The sequence below is a fragment of the Entelurus aequoreus genome, linkage group LG20 (assembly GCF_033978785.1).
Source record: "Entelurus aequoreus isolate RoL-2023_Sb linkage group LG20, RoL_Eaeq_v1.1, whole genome shotgun sequence".
NCBI classification, from domain to species: Eukaryota; Metazoa; Chordata; class Actinopteri; order Syngnathiformes; family Syngnathidae; genus Entelurus; species Entelurus aequoreus.
In genome coordinates, this window is record NC_084750.1 from 20,056,699 (window position 1) to 20,075,843 (window position 19,145).

General features: G+C 39.4%; 1 long non-coding RNA gene across 2 annotated transcripts in view; it reads left to right on the plus strand.

The window, feature by feature from the left end:
* The first annotated feature begins 6,170 nt into the window (after positions 1–6,170).
* Positions 6,171–19,145, plus strand: part of LOC133635628 (uncharacterized) — a 383,906-nt gene continuing 370,931 nt past the window's right edge. The window contains exons 1-4 of one of the 2 annotated variants that reach the window (XR_009822088.1): positions 6,171–6,337; positions 9,536–9,577; positions 10,071–10,112; positions 15,246–15,324. This is a non-coding gene — a long non-coding RNA (uncharacterized LOC133635628). The remainder of the gene's footprint in view (positions 6,338–9,535; positions 9,578–10,070; positions 10,113–15,245; positions 15,325–19,145) is intronic. The other variant, XR_009822089.1, reaches the window with a different exon arrangement.

The window sequence follows — 19,145 nt, forward strand, 5'->3', positions numbered from 1 at the left end:
CTTGCTAGTAAATAAATAAATTTTTTAAAATAGAGGCAGCTCTCTGGTAAGTGCTGTTATTTGAGCTATTTTTAGAACAGGCCTGCGGGCTACTCATCTGGTCCTTACGGGCTACCTGGTGCCCGCGGGCACCGCGTTGGTGACCCATGCTCTACAATATGTATATATGTATATGTGTGTATGCATATATATGTATGTATATATTAGAGATGTCCGATAATATCGACCTGCCAATATCATCGGCCGATAAATGCTTTAAAATATAATATCGGATATTATCGGTATCGTTTTTTTAAAATTAAATTTTATTTTTTATTAAATCAACATAAAAAACACAAGATACACTTACAATTAGTGCACCAACCCCAAAAAAACTCCCTCCCCCATTTACACTCAGTCACACTCATTCTCACAAAAGGGTTGATTTTTTCTGTTATTAATATTCTGTTTCCTACATTATATATCAATATATATCAATACAGTCTGCAAGGGATACAGTCCGTAAGCACACATGACTGGTCCACTAATAGTACTAACCTTTAACAGTTAATTTTACTTATTTTCATTAATTACTAGTTTCTATGTAAATGTTTTTATATTGTTTTACTTTCTTTTTTATTCAAGAAAATGTTTTTAATTTATTTATCTTATTTTATTTTATGAATTTTTTTAAAAAGGAACTTATCTTCACCATACCTGGTTGTCCAAATTAGGCATAATAATGTGTTAATTCCACGACTGTATATATCGGTATCGGTTGATATCGGTATCGGTGATTAAGAGTTGGACAATATAGGAATATCGGATATCGGCAAAAAAGCCATTATCGGACATCCCTAGTATATATACATACATACATATACATATATGTACATACATATATGTATGTATGTATGTATATATGTATATATATATATATATATATATATATAAGTGTATACATATATATGTATGTATATATATATACATACATACATATACATATATGTATGTATATATATATATATATATATATATATATATATATATATATATATATATATATATATATATATATATATATATATATATATATATATATATATATATATATACTGTATATGTATATATGTGTATATACGTTACGTGGACACTCGTAATTCCGGGCGTTTGTGAACGCAACCTCCCCCGCCGCAGCCATCATTGGTGCATAATGTTGTTATGGCTACTGTTTAGCGCTAAGGCGCTAACAGTGTTACGGGGGCTCCGGTTGGCGTGTTAAAAGAGTGTGTGCTCCTGTCAGGACGCTACATCACTGACATGATGTTACGAGCACAATATCATCGCCAAGCACTCGTTTGTAATTATTTTTCCACCGGTAGCTTCTTTATATTTCAGTCTGGTCACTACCGTTTATGTTGACACGAGTTGTCACAATCTGTCAAGACTGCTTTGGACTTTTGTTTTATTTTCCTGGTGTTTTGCACTCTTATTTCTTAGCTCTAGTTCCTTTGATGGCTGGTATAATCACCTGTTCCTGGTTGACAATTAGAAGTCTCACTGGATTTGTTGTTTGATACGTGCTGTATGTACAAAATGTGTTTTTTTTCTGCAACATCCTACTTTGCTTTATTTTATTCCCTGTTTAACTGCACGTCGCTGTACCTGTCTCTGCACCCTGGGATCACACCGACAACGCTAGGCTGCACTGCAACACCAGTGCCATTATGGATCCCTAGAATCTAGTGCCCAAACCATGAAGAATGGACATTTTGGACACTAGAACCAGGTAATCCTTTAATCATCTATATCGTGTGTCTAGTTTTGATTTCATCTACTCAATATCAAGTAAGAATAATTCGTACAACTTAATCACAAATGAAAAGAAGTGGAAATAAGTATAAAATTATAGGTTTTTCATAGAACGCGAACAACAATGTTGTAAGCTCTGAGGTGTGTCTGTTAAAATCATGGTTGTTTTTACAAATGATGACAGATGTGAGCGAGAGCATGTATTGCCTATGTGTTATGATGTAAAGGAGAGGTGTGGTCAGGGCCGGCCCGTGGTATAGGCCGTATAGGCAAATGCTAAGGGCTCCGTCCATCAGGGGGCGCCACGCCAGTGCCACAAATGTTGGAGGAAAAAAAAAAAAAAAATTATTATTATTATTTCTAAATACAAAAAATAATCCCACGTTAATTAAAATGCAAAGTAAAGCCTATTTAATAGAAATATTATTTGTTACAACATTACCCCCCCCCCCCCAACCCCCCCCCCCCCCCCCCCCCCCCCCCCGCACGGTGCTCCCCCTCCCTCCAGTATCATGACTGTTTTTGGACGTCACCACATCAAAAAATCAACACAAGATGTCAAAACGGCCAAAACTGTCAGGTGCCCAGGGAAGAAAAAATAGAAAAGAAGAGGAGGAGAAACGAGAAAAAGACAGAAGTAGCAGGTAGGTAACGTTAGCCTACATGAAATTATTTGTCTGTTACAGAATGTGATAGTAACCTGGCTTTTTAGCATTAAGCCAATGTTACATGATTCGGCAATTGCTAATCAATAAATAGCTAGTTCTGTTTTAACGTCGGGTTAATATTGTGGAGGGGGCTAAATTGTAATAGAAAATAATAATGTAACGTTAGGTAATTACAGTACTCCCACCTTACATTCCTCAGGGACATTTGTATTAGATCTTTTAAGCAGGTGTTTTTTGTTTACATTATTATTGCCTTCTGGTTAGCTAATGTTTGCCCTGCAGGTAATAGTCACTTTTCCACCCCTTTATATATTAGGTATAGTTGTAAGCCTAGTTGTTAAAGTGCACATCATTAATGTTAATTAAGCAATATCACATGAGAGGGAATGCTGTTTTTTAATTTGAGCACTGCTGTGATTCGGTTAAAGATAATCATAACATAACATTCTCATATAATATGTTAATTTGCTTTCTTTAAGTAAAAAAAAAAGGTCAAAGACAAAGCTATTCTGTTTCTTGTGAGTATATACACTTCACTTGTCTAGGGCGCCAGATTGGTTAGGGCCAGGCCTGGGTGTGGTTGTAATGTATAAGTACCATATTTTCCGGACCATAGGGTGCACCGGATGATAAGGCGCAATGCAGATGAATTAACTATTTTTGATCTTTTTTCAGATATATGGCGCACCGGATTATAGGGCGCGTTAAAGTAGTCGTATTATTATTATTATTATTATTAATATTTTCTAAATTGAAAACACTTCCTTGTGGTCTACATAACATGTGATGATGGTTCTTTGGTCAAAATGTTGCTGTGGAAGCCTCTTGCTTCCGGGTTCTTCAGACCACCAGTTACCGACATGACAGCAGCGTGCATGGTTTGATGCAAATATTTATTTTTCAATAAATGTCTTTTGTCTTGCTTTTCAGCAATTGGGTTGTGTCAGTCTTCTCTTAGTCGCTCGAGCACATGAATGGTCTCTCCCAAAGTGTCGTCTGTCTTGTTCTCGCTCTCTCTTGTTCGTGCCCGTGTGTCACCAACCGCCATCACCAACAACAACCACCCCTCTCCTTCCCGACTGCTGCCTTTAACAGAGCAACAGGTGATCACACAAACACTCACAGCTGTGTCATTTATGCACCTGTCGCTTATCTCGAAGCCGGTCCTGACACGCCCCGATTCGCTGCAGGCCCGCAGGCCACGCCCCCCCACCCCCACAGCTGCATAGATAATGTTTTACAGATCATCTTCAAGTTGCTTTCTGACAGTCGCTTCCGGATGTGCCGTTTTGTGGGCGGTCTTATTTACGTGGCTCACCTTCGACAGCGTCTTCTCCCCGTCATCTTTGTTGTAGCGGTGTAGCGTGCAAGGACGGGAGTGGAAGAAGTGTCAAAAGATGGAGCTAACATTCAGAATTTACTTCAATCAATAACGGAGCAGCATCTTCTCATCCGTGGCTCAGTAGTGCAACAACGCCGGAAATGTGTCCCGTGAAAAACCGTCTGACTGGAACTCTCTAATAATAACATTTCCTTGGGTGGATTATGTAAACTCACTACACCGGTATGTTTTAGCGCTTTCATGGCGAGTTTACTGACAGATATAAGTAAGAACTGTACACTACTTTATATTAGAAATGGCAACAGCGGACGATGAATGTCCCATAACAAAAAGATTGATAAAAGAAGAAGCTTATCGACTACGGTGTCTGCACCAACTACAAAGGCAAAGGCGTGCAATTTTTCAGGATTTATGCAGATCCCAATTACAGATCAGCAGGTACCAGAAGGTAAAAAAAGTTGCTTTTGCATAATATTGCGAAACAAAACGCCAGATAATATGTCTTACCTTATACACACACCATAATAATACTCCTATGTTGAAGCACAGTACAATCCATCAAGCTTTGCGGCTTCATAGCTTACCAAAGTCGTACTAAAGAGTTTTGATGGATTTTTGAGCGACGTGTGTAATGTTCTATATTTTCAATGGAACATATAAAATGTTGGTGTTGTTTACTTGAGTCATATTGCCATCATATTGATCTCTTATTTTTGACTGCCATCTACTGGTCACATGTATCATTTCACCATGTACCAAATAAAATAGCTTTGAGGTGGGTAAGCACAACCAAACTTATTCCTTACATTAGGCACACCGGGTTATAAGGCGCACTGTTGAGTTATGAGAGAAAAAAAGGATTTTAAGTGCGCTTTATAGTTGGGAAAATACGGTATGTGTCAATGAAAGGGCATTTTAGGACTTTTCTTAATTTGATTACATGCTATCGTATAATTTTACTGTTATAATTGTATTGCATGTTTGTGTATATCTTTCATTCAGATGGAAATGAGCTAAATTACCTATAATCTTGTGCAGAACATTGTAGAGGTTGCCCGCCTGTGGGTTCTCCTGACACAAAGATTCTTCTTGTGAGCCCGGCAGTCTGAGGTAACAGTCTTTTATTTTTATGCGGGGATTGCTTTCCAGGTATATATTTTGGGACTTTTCAGTCCAGCGTGTCTCAGTCCATGTGTCTTTCTCGGGCTCCAGCTCCCCCTCCCCGTGTCTCGTTCCGGCTGCTGCTAATAAAGGCGACAGGTGATTAGATAACAAGGCCCACCTGGGCCATCTACTCACCTGTCGCTGTCTTCGAGGCCGGTCCTTGCACACTCTGTTCCACGGCAGGCCCGCAGGCCACGCCCCCCTCCACAAACAAATCTGTCTTTGAGCTTAAGTTCTCTGTGCATTGTCCCTTCAAATAAAAACTAAACTAAACATGTTTTTCTCCTTTACAAGAAAAAAGTTTCAGTATCGACAGTATATTTGATATGGGATTAATACCTGACTCTGCCTCCCTTTTTGAATATGTAAAAAAAGTCATTTAAAAAGGGCGAAATACTGTGCTGTCAGAAATGAATCGAACCACTTCAGTGCTCCGTGCTGCACAAAGAGATGTTTTAAAGGTGTGGACAAGTATCGATTTGGCAGTTTTAATACAAGATCAATACATGTCGTCTGCACTGTACAGTTTGTGAGCAGTAATAGTTTGACCCTTTTATCGGGGGTCTGCAGGTTATGATAAAAACATGTTCACCACACGGCTCCATGCATTTCTTGATTTTATTTTTAATTCGACAACCCCATTTGTTGTACGTTTTGTGTAATAAATAACATGCGACATTGCTTTTTTGCTCCTCAACAGTGCAGGAAAAAAACACCTTCCCTGGCTCCCGATCTTATTTTTCACCAATCCCCTGATATCCAGGTGGATATATTACACGGCCGGGCCTATCTTTGAAGGAATCAAAGCAATAAAAGACTTTATTTACTCTTATCTGGAGCGGTCCCTGCAAAACTCCACAGTATAATACAGAGCGAGACACTTTTTAACAGGCAGCCGGCAAAAAGGTTCCGGGTTCCTGTCTGCTGGTAGAAATGTCCTCTTATTTTCATTTATTAAAAGCCTTATAGCTTGTCACGGAGAATTGTACATGATTGCAGGTGATCTCTTGGAGGAAATCGACCCCCGACCGCCTTGTGTGCTGCAGAAGGAGGAAAGTTGCAGAGGAATGGAGGAATGGAACCCCAGATTATTAAATGTAAGGGTGTGTGCTTGGCCATTTAATAATGCATGCCATTACATGCCTTTTTTCTTTTTAGTGCCCTTTAAAGAACAATAAAATCCTTAATGCATGCTGTCAAGGGGAGTTTTACACTTTATTTTTTGTTCTTTTTTTGTCAGTTAAGCTTCTACACAAGTGCCTGTCAATCATTTGGCTTTTTGAAGTTTGCCACGCCCACTTACAAGGCAGCAGCCAATCACATTAAAGCTCTTGTTAGTTGGCCACCTGAAGCCAGTTAACCACCGGAGTGGGTAAGTTTGCCTCTTTTTACGTTTTATATATCGTCACCTGTTTTAGTAAAGTTGCCAGACATACCTTAAAAATTTGTAGTCATTCTTTATTAATTTGTCCGGATTAACAATCATAAATAGTTTGTCAAATGTCACGGGATTCCATTGGCATCAGTTTAACAGCAGCTAGTTAGCTAGCAAGGTCAGTAGAGTTATTCACTTAACTTGTGGTCTCTTGACACTAAAAACGTCTTTTTACTTGTCAAATTTTGTCTTAAAAACCAACCCAAAAAAAAAGCAATAGGGTGAGTTTGGTGCCCGTTTTTGACGGTTTTTTTTGATTGATTGAGACTTTTATTAGTAGGTTGCACAGTGAAGTACATATTCCGTACAATTGACCACTAAATGGTAACACCCGAATAAGTTTTTCAACTTGTTTAAGTCGGGGTCCACTTAAATTGATTCATGATACAGATATATACTATCATATATACTATCATCATAATACAGTCATCACACAAGATAATCACATTGAATTATTTACATTATTTTGGTGTGGAGGGGGGGAGGATATGGACATCAAGTAGTGGACATAGAGAGAGAGAGCGAGAGAGAGAGATCAGAAGGCATAAGAAAAAGAAAAAGTATCTGCATTTGATTGTTTACATTTGATTATTAGCAATCCGGGGAAGGTGTTAGTTTAGGGTTGTAGCTGCCTGGAGGTGAACTTTTATTGCGGTTTTGAAGGAGGATAGAGATGCCCTTTCTTTTATACCTGTTGGGAGCGCATTCCACATTGATGTGGCATAGAAAGAGAATGAGTTAAGACCTTTGTTAGTTCGGAATCTGGGTTTAACGTGGTTAGTTGAGCTCCCCCTGGTGTTGTGGTTATGGCGGTCATTTACGTTAAGGAAGTAGTTTGACATGTACTTCGGTATCAGGGAGGTGTAGCGGATTTTATAGACTAGGCTCAGTGCAAGTTGTTTAACTCTGTCCTCCACCTTGAGCCAGCCCACTTTAGAGAAGTGGGTCGGAGTGAGGTGGGATCTGGGGTGGAGGTCTAGAAGTAACCTGACTAGCTTGTTCTGAGATGTTTGGAGTTTAGATTTGAGGGTTTTGGAGGTGCTGGAGTACCACGAGGTGCATGCGTAATCGAAAAAGAGTTGAACGAGAGTTCCCGCCAGAATCCTCAAGGTGCTTTTGTTGACCAGAGAGGAAATTCTGTAGAGAAATCTCGTTCGTTGGTAAACCTTTTTGATTACCTTGGTTGCCATTTTATCACAGGAAAGGTTAGCCTCTAGAATGGAACCTAGGTAGGTGACCTCATCTTTCCTGGTGATAACAATGTCACCTACTTTTATGGTGAAGTCATTGACTTTCTTAAGTTTGATGTGGGACCCAAACAGGATGGATTCTGTTTTACCCAAGTGTATGGATAGCTTGTTGTCAGCGAGCCAGGTGCAAGTTCTACAGAGCTCAGCACTGAGGATTTTCTCCACCTGTGACTTGTCCTTGCCGGATACCAGCAAGGCAGAGTCATCCGCAAACAAAAACAATTCACAGTCGCATGCCGATGACATGTCGTTTATGTATATTAGGAACAGTAAAGGTCCCAATATACTGCCTTGGGGGATAATCTACATGCGGATACAGTATCCCTTCCTCAAGGTACATGCTAATTTAGCAGTAGAAGTAATGCTAGCTCATTTAACTCTGCTCTTATTATTATTTTTTAAATATTTATTTATTAATTTGATAGGGAAATCATAATACAGGTACTGAGAAAAGACCCTTTTTTTTTGTTTTTTTTTTGTTCCCCCCTCCAAAAAAAAAAAAAAAAAAAAGTACTCTGCTTTTAGGTTGTCATTATAATAAGTCTTTTACACTGCTCTACTTGTATGTTTTACTGATAATTGAACGGGACAAGCAGTACAAAATGGATGAATTGGATGAATCCCATTGATTTTTTTTTTTTTAACGTTGATGTTCCAGGCAATCTTATTTTCAGTGTTGATTGATTGATTGAAACTTTTATTAGTAGATTGCACAGTGAAGTACATATTCCGTACAATTGACCACTAAATGGTAACACCCGAATACGTTTTTCAACTTGTTTAAGTCGGGGTCCACTTAAATTGATTCATGATACAGATATATACTATCAAATATATACTAACATCATAATACAGTCATCACACAAAATCAATCAATGTTTATTTATATAGCCCTAAATCACAAAAGTCTCAAAGGGCTGCACAAGCCACAACGACATCCTCGGTACAGAGCCCACATAAGGGACGTCGATGTGAATGACTATGAGAAACCTTGGAGAGGACCGCGTATGTGGGTAACCCCCCCTCTCTAGGGGAGACCGAAAGCAATGGATGTTGAGTGACATAATATTGTGAAAGTACAGTCCTTAGTGGATCTAACATAATAGTGAGAGTCCAGTCCATAGTGGGGCCAGCAGGAGATCATCCCGAGCGGAGACGGGTCAGCAGCGCAGAGATGTCCCCAACCGATGCACAGGCGAGCGGTCCACCCCGGGTCCCAACTCTGGACAGCCAGCACTTCATCCATGGTCACCGGAACCGGAATAACCCGGCGAGGAGGCAGAGGAGAAAAGAAAAGAAACGGCAGATCAACTGGTCTAAAAAAGGGGGTCTATTTAAAGGCTAGAGTATACAAATGAGTTTTAAGATGGGACTTAAATGCTTCTACTGAGGTAGCATCTCTAACTGTTACCGGGAGGGCATCCCATAGTATTGGAGCCCGAATAGAAAACGCTCTATAGCCCGCAGACTTTTTTTTGGGGCTCTGGGAATCACTAATAAGCCGGAGTTCTTTGAACGCAGATTTCTTGCCGGGACATATGGTACAATACAGTCAGCAAGATAGGATGGAGCTAGACCGTGTAGTATTTTATACGTAAGTAGTAAAACCTTAAAGTCGCATCTTAAGTGCACAGGAAGCCAGTGCAGGTGAGCCAGTACAGGCGTAATATGATCAAACTTTCTTGTTCTTGTCAAAAGTCTAGCAGCCGCATTTTGTACCAACTGTAATCTTTTAATGCTAGACATAGGGAGACCCGAAAATAATACGTTACAGTAATCGAGACGAGACGTAACGAACGCATGAATAATGATCTCATAAACTATATTTACCTCTGTTCTTATCGTGCTTGTTGTAATGTTTTGATTGTATTTGTCTGTTTCCTAGGGTGGCCGACAGGGGCAAATGAGCTGCAAAGTCCATAACTAGGTAAGTCCATAACTGTTACCGGGAGGGCATCCCATAGTATTGGAGCCCGAATAGAAAACGCTCTATAGCCCGCAGACTTTTTTTGGGGGCTCTGGGAATCACTAATAAGCCGGAGTTCTTTGAATGCAGATTTCTTGCCGGGACATATGGTACAATACAGTCAGCAAGATAGGATGGAGCTAGACCGTGTAGTATTTTATACGTAAGTAGTAAAACCTTAAAGTCGCATCTTAAGTGCACAGGAAGCCAGTGCAGGTGAGCCAGTACAGGCGTAATATGATCAAACTTTCTTGTTCTTGTCAAAAGTCTAGCAGCCGCATTTTGTACCAACCGTAATCTTTTAATGCTAGACATAGGGAGACCCGAAAATAATACGTTACAGTAATCGAGACGAGACGTAACGAGCGCATGAATAATGATCTCATAAACTATATTTACCTCTGTTCTTATCGTGCTTGTTGTAATGTTTTGATTGTATTTGTCTGTTTCCTAGGGTGGCCGACAGGGGCAAATGAGCTGCAAAGTCCATAACTAGGTATTTGTGTAAATTTGTTTTAAATTGTGTTAGATTTATATGAAACTGGTTTTATCAGACAGTTTTATAAAGATCATTCCTGTGATAATTATTAAGAAAGATAAGCATTTTTAAACCAGGTGAAAATGCACCAATTCATGGTCAACTTCCTTTACTCTAAGTCAGCGGTGCCCATTACGTCGATCGCGAGCTACCGGTCGATCGCGGAGGTTGTCAGTCGACCGCCAGCCAGGCATAAAAAAAAAATAGACCTAAAAATGAGCGATCATAAATCTTCACTATGACATCACTTTCGTCACTTGATTGAAATTCAAGGCACCCGAGGATCTTGTAGCTCAGCGTGAAGGAAAAAAGACCGCCAGGAAGGCGAGAAACACTTTTTATTTCAACCGTACCTCCCGTCAAAAGCCTAAAGACTGACCGCACATTTCCTGTCTTCACAAAAAAAGTGCTGCTCTATCGCGCCTGCACTAACAAAATAAGAGTCTCCGAAAGCCAGCGCAAACAAGCTAGCAAGTTACGGAGTTTGCCGTCAATGTATTTCTTGTAAAGTGTATAAAAACGAATATGGAAGCTGGACAAATAAGATGCAAAAAAACCAACCACTTTCATGTGGTATTAGACAGAAAGGAGGAACTTTTTTTCTCCTCCATTTGAAAATGTGGACGTTATCAGCACTACTGTCTGATTCCCATCAATGCAAGTCATCAGAATCAGCTAATACACCAACTTATATTCTTGTCTTCATGAAAGAAATTAAATCCACATGTTAAACATGCATGTATATTCATTAAAACACCTTTAACTTGTTAACAAAAACGGCAAAATAAATTAATATAAATGATATACTGCATATATAAATGTGTATATATGTGTGTGTGAGTGTGTATATATGAGGTAGATCGCCTCGACTTGGTCATTTAAAAAGTAGCTCGCCTGCTGAAAAAGTGTGGGCACCCCTGTTCTAAGTCAATAAAGTGTAATATTTTAAGCGTCACCTGTGTTGTTAAATCCGACATTCAACATATCAACTCTCTTAACTGACTTTAAAAAGGTTGGTATTATTGGAAAACTTGCCAAACAAGGAAACAGGAAAAAATAGGTTCCGTCATGTTAGAACACAGGTGTCAAACGCAAGGCCCGGGGGCCAGATTTGGCCCGCCACATCATTTAAAGCGGCCCGCAAAAAACCTGAAATATGAGTCAATAAAGCTTTTTATTATTTACTAAATGTAATGTTTTCATTGTGACAGACAGACATTCATGTACTGCATGCTATTGAGTATATTTTAAACTGTATTATCTAATAATGCAACAAATATAATACTATCATTAATTTCAAACTTGAAAATTAAAACAAAATAAATATCTGATTGAGTTATAGCACAGCTAGTTATTCATCAAATTGTACACTGTAGAAATGACAATAGATTTTATAGTAAAAAAAAAACTAGTGCCGTTTTTCCATTTACAGTAATATGCTGTAAAACCATCGTACATTTTACAGTAACGTTGTGACTACTCACCTGCCATTTTTTTATTTTTTTAATGAAAAATATATTTTTTTGTTAGTGTATGTAATACAAATATAATAATCAAATGCAAAGCAATTAATTTTATATCATGAAGTGAATTCTTATACATTTATATACGGTTACAAGCGGTCCTCTGAGAGCAGCCGTAACTGCGACGTGGCCCTCAGTGTAACTGTGTTCCACACCCCTGTGTTAGAATGATGTTAAATATTTTTTATAAATTAATTCCAAAAGACTACATGAAATAACAAAATATTATTCATTAAAAAAGTTATATATTTTTTAATACAAAATTTTGAATATTGATATCTTTTTTTCTGTTTGTGGCCCTTGGTGGAAAAAGTTGTAAAAGGTCTGGGACAGTATGGTTAAAAAAAAACCCAACAGATTAATTAATCGAATGATAAATGAAAATGAGCTCAATAACATTCTGTGCGTTGATAAACTGCTGTTTTTACCTAATCTCTCGCTTTCAAACAGAATGCGAGAGGGTCAGTCTGTGCATCACTCAGCACCTGAGCATGTTTATTTAATAGCAGAATTAAATCAACAGAGTAAACCCTCTTGTCAGTCATCCACAATCTTTGTCTCTAAATACTAATGAGAAATATGTGTATTAGGTTTTAAAGGGTTACTTGCATTATTTGTGTTATTATGATTTCTGGTGCTAAAGTAATCAAAATGTTGACAATATTGTTTGTCTGCAATAATTTCTGGGGATATACAGTACAGGCCAAAAGTTTGGACACACCTTCTCATTCAATGCTTTTTCTTTATTTTCATGACTATTTACATTGTAGATTGTCACTGAAGGCATCAAAACTATGAATGAACACATGTGGAGTTATGTACTTAAACAAAAAAAGGTGAAATAACTGAAAAAATGTTTTATATTCTATTTTTTTCAAAATATAGCCACCCTTTGCTCTGATTACTGTTTTGCACACTCTTGGCATTCTCTCGATGAGCTTCAAGAGGGTTTTCACTTCACGGGTGTCATGGTTTTGATGCCTTCGGGTACAATCAACAATGTCATTGGTCATGAAAAAAAAGAAAACTGAATGAAATGAGAAGGTGTGTCCAAACGTTTGGCCTGTACTGTAGATTTAAAGTGTTTATGTAAAAAGTAGTTTTTTGTTTTTTTTCATATGAGATTTATTTAAATCTGTCCCAAAATACTACTATAAACATCCAAATATATTGAATAAAAAGGATATCATACTTTTTATAACATGGGGTTACATATTTGACTGAGCCAGGCAATAAATACTATCTTTAGCAAAATTTTGATGAGCACTCTGGAAATTAAGTTATAATTGAGTGTAGAGGTACTAGCAAGCCATAACAACCTGCCAAGTGTCCTAGTTATGACTGTCATTAGTCATTAACGAAAAGATTACAACTGCCTGACGTTGTTAAACGCTGCTACTTGTGCTGTTGAAACAGTGAAACGTTCGCTGTGTGGTATAAATATTTAATCTTATTGTGAGAGCCGCCTGGGGGTAAAATTTATGGTGAGTGACTTATGACAAGCGTCTCAAATTATGATGTCAGCCGGCGACCTTGACGCTTTTGTCATCCGTGTATTAGGGGATCGCGTATAAGTTCACTGAAAATAAATAAACACATAAATTATTGTACGTGTCAACATGTTGAGCATATGTTGTGAAGGAATTACAGTTTAAGAAGTGTAGATGGAACCACCTTACCTGCCCTGGATACAAGAGGACTTTGAGGACAAACACCAAAGGATTTAAAAAGTAGATAGTAGTTTTTGTTCAGGTATTGTGTACTGTTGACTGTTTTGTTTAAACAATTGTTTGTAATATAAGGCAATAAGGAATTACTTTAATTTGTTGATATTATTAAACTCAGTAGCAATCACCATATATAAATTCACCGTATTGATATCGGAATCGGCTAATCACACTCATGATTGATCGGTATTAGAATTGGCAGCATAATACCCTGATCGGAACATCCATAGTATCTAAACAAAGGTAAGGTAGCAATGGAAATGTTTGTTTACTGGGGAGCGAAAGACTGATCTCTTTTGTTCTTCCCTGACCAATCGCACAAGAGAAGGAGGCTGGGAAATGGGAAGGGAAAAAAAAATTGACCAAGAGGGGAAGAATACAGGGTTACCCTGTACACAACTTGAGATTTATGGATTATGCCCAACTGCTTGGTCCGCATTGCCGGCAGTAAGTCGGAGCCGTTTTCCAGTGAGGGTTGGACTCCGCCAAGGTTGCCCTTTGTCACCGATTCTGTTCATAACTTTTATGGACATAATTTTTAGGCGCAGTCAGAGCGTTAAGGGGATCCGGTTTGGTGGCTGCAGGATTAGGTCTCTGCTTTTTGCAGATGATGTGGTGCTGATGGCTTTATCTGGCCAGGATCTTCAGCTCTCACGGGATCGGTTCGCAGCCGAGTGTGAAGCGACTGAGATGGGAATCAGCACCTCCAAGTCAGAGTCCATGGTTCTCGCCTGGGAAAGGTTGGAGTGCCATCTCCGAGTTGGGGAGGAGATCTTGCCCCATGTGGAGGAGTTTAAGTACCTCGGAGTCTTGTTCACAAGTGAGGGAAGAGTGGATCGTGAGATCGAGGTCGGTGTGGCGTCTTCAATAACGCGGACGCTGTATCAATCCGTTGTGGTGAAGGAGCTGAGCTAGAAGGCAAAGCTCTCAATTTCCCAGTCGATCTACGTTCCAATCCTCACCTATGGTCATGAGCTTTGGGTTATGACCGAAAGGACAAGATCACGGGTACAAGCGGCCGAATTTAGTTTCCTCCGACGGGTGGCAGGGCTCTCCCTTAGAGATTGAGTGAGACGCTCTGTCATACGGGGGGAGCTCAAAGTAAAGCCGCTGCTCCTCCACATCAAGAGAAGCCAGATGAGGTGGTCCGGGCATCTGGTCAGGATGCCACCTGACCTGAACGCCTCCCTAGGGAGGTGTTTAGGCACGTGTGCCTGGGAACGCCTCGGGATCCCCCAGGAGGAGCTGGACGAAGTGGCTGGGGAGAGGGAAGTCTGGGCTTCTGTGCTTCTGCTGCTGCCCCCGCGACCTGACCTCAGATAAGTGGAAGAAAATGGATGGATGGATGTGCCCAACTGGGATACAGTATACTTTCAAAAGCCCTGAAATGAGCAGGATAGGTACACTTTCATGTAACTCATAAGGAATGTTGAAATCCAACAAACCATGGCCACTGTTCAGGTAGAATTGTGTGATGGATGGTGCGAGGCCCCTCACAGTGTGACACACCCTGGCGACAGACCGTATGTCAAAATGAAGGTCATGTGCGTATCAAAGGAACTCAACAAAAAATACAGATTGAGGTCACATTCACATTGCAACATGCTTCGCTTTCTCTGTTATACCGTCTTTAATTTGATGACCCATCCTTGGCGCAAAGCTGTAATATAAATAGAGACAACCATAGCTTTCTGTCCCACCAGAGTACAGAGTCTGAATATAACCTGGAATTTCGTCCCTTGGAAATACCTGTTATCGTCGTCTTTTTTTTAGTTTTTTTTTTTTTTACTGTCCTTGGAGTGTTCCTGTGAATATAACCTATTCTTTTCTCTTTTTCCAAGCTGCTATGGCTGGTATCAGTGGCCTTCATGTAAATATCCCCCGGTGACGTGGGCTCAGAACAAAGAACAAGTGTATCAGGTGAGCACGCCCTGCACGAGCCTCGGGTTGGGACATCCCCAGCGGGGCTAATCTATCACCATATGATTTATAGGCTTTACACCAAAGGGGGTGGGGTGTAACTAAGATGGAGGAAAAGCGGGGTGTGCAAGCATAGAGAATGTTGAAAAGTAAAAAAAAAAAAGGAAAATTGCAGACAAAATACCCTTTTTTTGTAAAATTACCTTGTCAGCACATAACAGCTCATCTTTAGGCTTTGAGGATTCTCAAAATTTTTGTATCGATCCCAAATCAAGTCATTATAGGACAGTATCGATACCTATTCTTAAATGTTTCAAAAATGAAAGATTTTTTCCTCAATTTGTGGATTTAAATTTTATTCAGATTAATACACATGACAAATCATTGTTTTCACATCCTCCTGAGAGCCATTGTGCGCTGCTGTGGAAGTTTGTTTTGCAAAACGGGGCTATTTTGATGTAGCAATGTGAATATAACAACAGCTCACGTTTCGATTCCGATTTTTGGGGTGATTCAAACCGATTATCACAATTTATTATTTGATACAAAAATTATTTTAGAAAAAACTTTTCGTTACAGGTTACAAAAGCTCTTCTTGGCCACTGACATATGTCATAGTCGCGATCAAATATTGAGCTGTTTGGCCACAATACCCAGCAATATGTTTAGAGGAGAAAAGGTGAGGCCTTTAATCCCAGGAACACCATGTCCACCGTCAAGCATGGTGGTGGTAGTATTATGCTCTGGGCGTGTTTTGCTGCCAATGGAACTGGTGCTTTACAGAGAGAAAAGTGGACAATATAAAAGGTGGATTGCCTCCCAAATTCTTCAGGACAACCTAAAATCATCAGCCGGAGGTTGGATCTTGGGCGCAGTTGGGTGTTCCAACAGGACAATGACCCCAAACACACGTCAAGTGGTAAAGGAATGGCTAAATCAGGCTAGAATTCAGGTTTTAGAATGGCCCTTCCAAAGTCCTGACAATGCTGAAGAAACAAGTCCATGTCAGAAAACCAACAAATTTAGCTGAACTGCACCAATTTTGTCAAGAGAAGTGGTCAAAAATTCAACCAGAAGCTTGTGGATGGCTACCAAAAGCGCCTTATTTTAATGAAACTTGCCAAGGGACATGTAACCAAATATTAACGTTGCTGTATGTCATACTTGCCAACCTTGAGACCTCCGATGTTGGGATGTGGGGAAGGGGCGTGGTCGGGGGTGGGGCGGGGGCGTGGTTAAGAGGGGAATATATTTAAGCTAGAATTCACCAACTCAAGTATTTCATATATATGTATGTATGTATGTATGTATGTATGTATGTGTGTGTGTGTGTGTGTGTGTGTGTGTGTATGTATGAAATACTTGACTTTCAGTTAATTCTAGCTATGTATATATATATATATATATATATTTATTTTATTATACATATAAATAAAAGAAATACTTGAATTTCAGTGTTCTGGAGGCTATCCAGTAGATGGCAGTATTGTCCTGTTTAAGAGTGTCACAACATTGCTGTTTACGGCAGACGAACTGCTTTACGGTAGACTAAACGTGACTGCTGTTGTTGTGTGTTGTTACCGCGCTGGGAGGACGTTAATGAAACTGCCTAACAATAAACCCACATAAGAAACCAAGAACTCGCCCTCGATCATTCTACAGTTATGACGTAATTGGGCAGGCAAGCTATTTATATTGTGGGAAAGCGGACGTGAGAACAGGCTGTCCCCACTCAGGTCCGTATTGAGCTGGAGGGGGCGTGGCCTCCAGCTCCGGCTGAATACCGGGAGTTTGTCGGGAGAAAATTTCTGCCGGGAGGTTATCGGGAGAGGCGCTGAATACCGGGAGTCTCCCGCTAAAAACGGGAGGGTTGGCAAGTATGCTGTATGTATACTTTTGACCCAGCAGATTTGGAATAAGCGGTAGAAAATGGATGGATGGATGGATTTGGTCACATTTTCAGTAGACCCATAATAAATTCATAAAACAATCAAACTTCATGAATGTTTTTTGTGACCAACAAGTATGTGCTCCAATCACTCTTATCACAAAAAAATAAGAGTTGTAGAAATGATAGGAAACTCAAGACAGCCATGACATTATGTTCTTTACAAGTGTATGTAAACTTTTGATCGTGACTGTACATGCAACGAGTAAACACGGAAATGGCCTTAAAAACATATTTTCGAAGAATGTGTTCACAAAGAAATGTATAAAAAATAATTGTATTTATATATATATTGTAGCATCTCGGAAGAGTTAGTGCTGCAAGGGGTTCTGGGCATTTGTTCTGTTGTGTTTATGTTGTGTTACGGTGCGGATGTTCTCCCGAAATGTGTTTGTCATTCTTGTTTGGTGTGGGTTCACAGTGTGGCACATATTTGTAACAGTGTTAAAGTTGTTTATACGGCCACCCTAAGCTTGACCTGTATGGCTGTTGACCAAGTATGCAAGGCATTCACTTGTGTGTGTGTGAAAACCTGTTCATGTTATGTGATTGGGCCGGCACGCAAAGGCAGTGCCTTTAAGGTTTATTGGTGCTCTGTACTTCTCCCTACGTCCGTGTACACAGCGGCATTTTAACTTTCAATGCATTTAATGGGAACAGAAATATCCATCCATCCATTTTCTACTGCTTATCCCTTTTTAGGGTCACAGAGGGTGGGGGCTGCAGCATATCCCAGCCACAATTGTGAATATAAACCGTATTGATATAATTTATATTTGGCCAGATCTGCCCACCCCTTCCAATTCCTGACAGTGTTGCTTTGGATGCCAAATGAATGATCATGGCAGTAAAACTCTTCTTACATTGCACATACTGTGTATATAAAACTTATATAAAAAATGTTTAATAGATTGTTCAATTGATTTAATTTGACTACAGCCTCCATTTTATCATCCGTGGGGATAAAATGCACTGACAGAGTTGTAATGACTACCATTATCTCTCTGGTTTATTCACAAAGTGCAGCGTCAGTGATGAGACCCTAATGAAAAAGGTTATTACTTCCAATGGCGTTGTAAAAGGATTTGAACGCGTTTTCTTTAAGTTGGCTCGATATGGCGCACATATTAAAGGCAAATATAAGAGCATGATCGTTTGTGTAATCGACAACCTATTTGAAGCGCTCGTGGAATAGAATACGTTATACTAAAGGATTACACCATTGCAAATAATTCAACTATTGTTTTCACTGTGTGTATGTGTGTGTGTGTGTGTGTGTGTGTGCACATGGGGGTGGATCGATAGAATTTGACATAATTCAGCAGGCTGGTCAATGAGTTGATTACTTTTTGGGAGCAAGAGATTGAGAATTTGATAGAATGTGGGTGAGATTAAAAACTTGTCCTTTGGGGGTTTTCATTATTGTTATTGAACAGCACATGTGCAACTTTTGCAACTTCAGTTATTTAAATGTTAAACTGATTTTTGGATAGTGGTATGAGAAAGTTGTACATCATTGAAGGAATATTCTATCACATGTTAGTATCAGTGGTGCATTTTGTCCTTGGGCCTTCAGTGGGAATTTAATAAACCATCTCTTAATCCAACCACTCTCATGTCGCAATTGTATCCGATTAGCTTTGAAGCCTGGTTGTAATCAGGTTAAGGTTTTTACTTTCATACATTATGTTTTTAGTTATAGGTTCATTCAATTCATGCACTGTTTTAAAGCCAATTTAAAATAACTATACCGATTGGTTGTCAGTCAAGGAAGTAACCACAACATAATAAATGAGATGAAACAAACAATTTTCTGTGTCAGTGTACCTTTTGGAAAAATGTTTGGCTACAATATAAACGTAAATAATTCGGG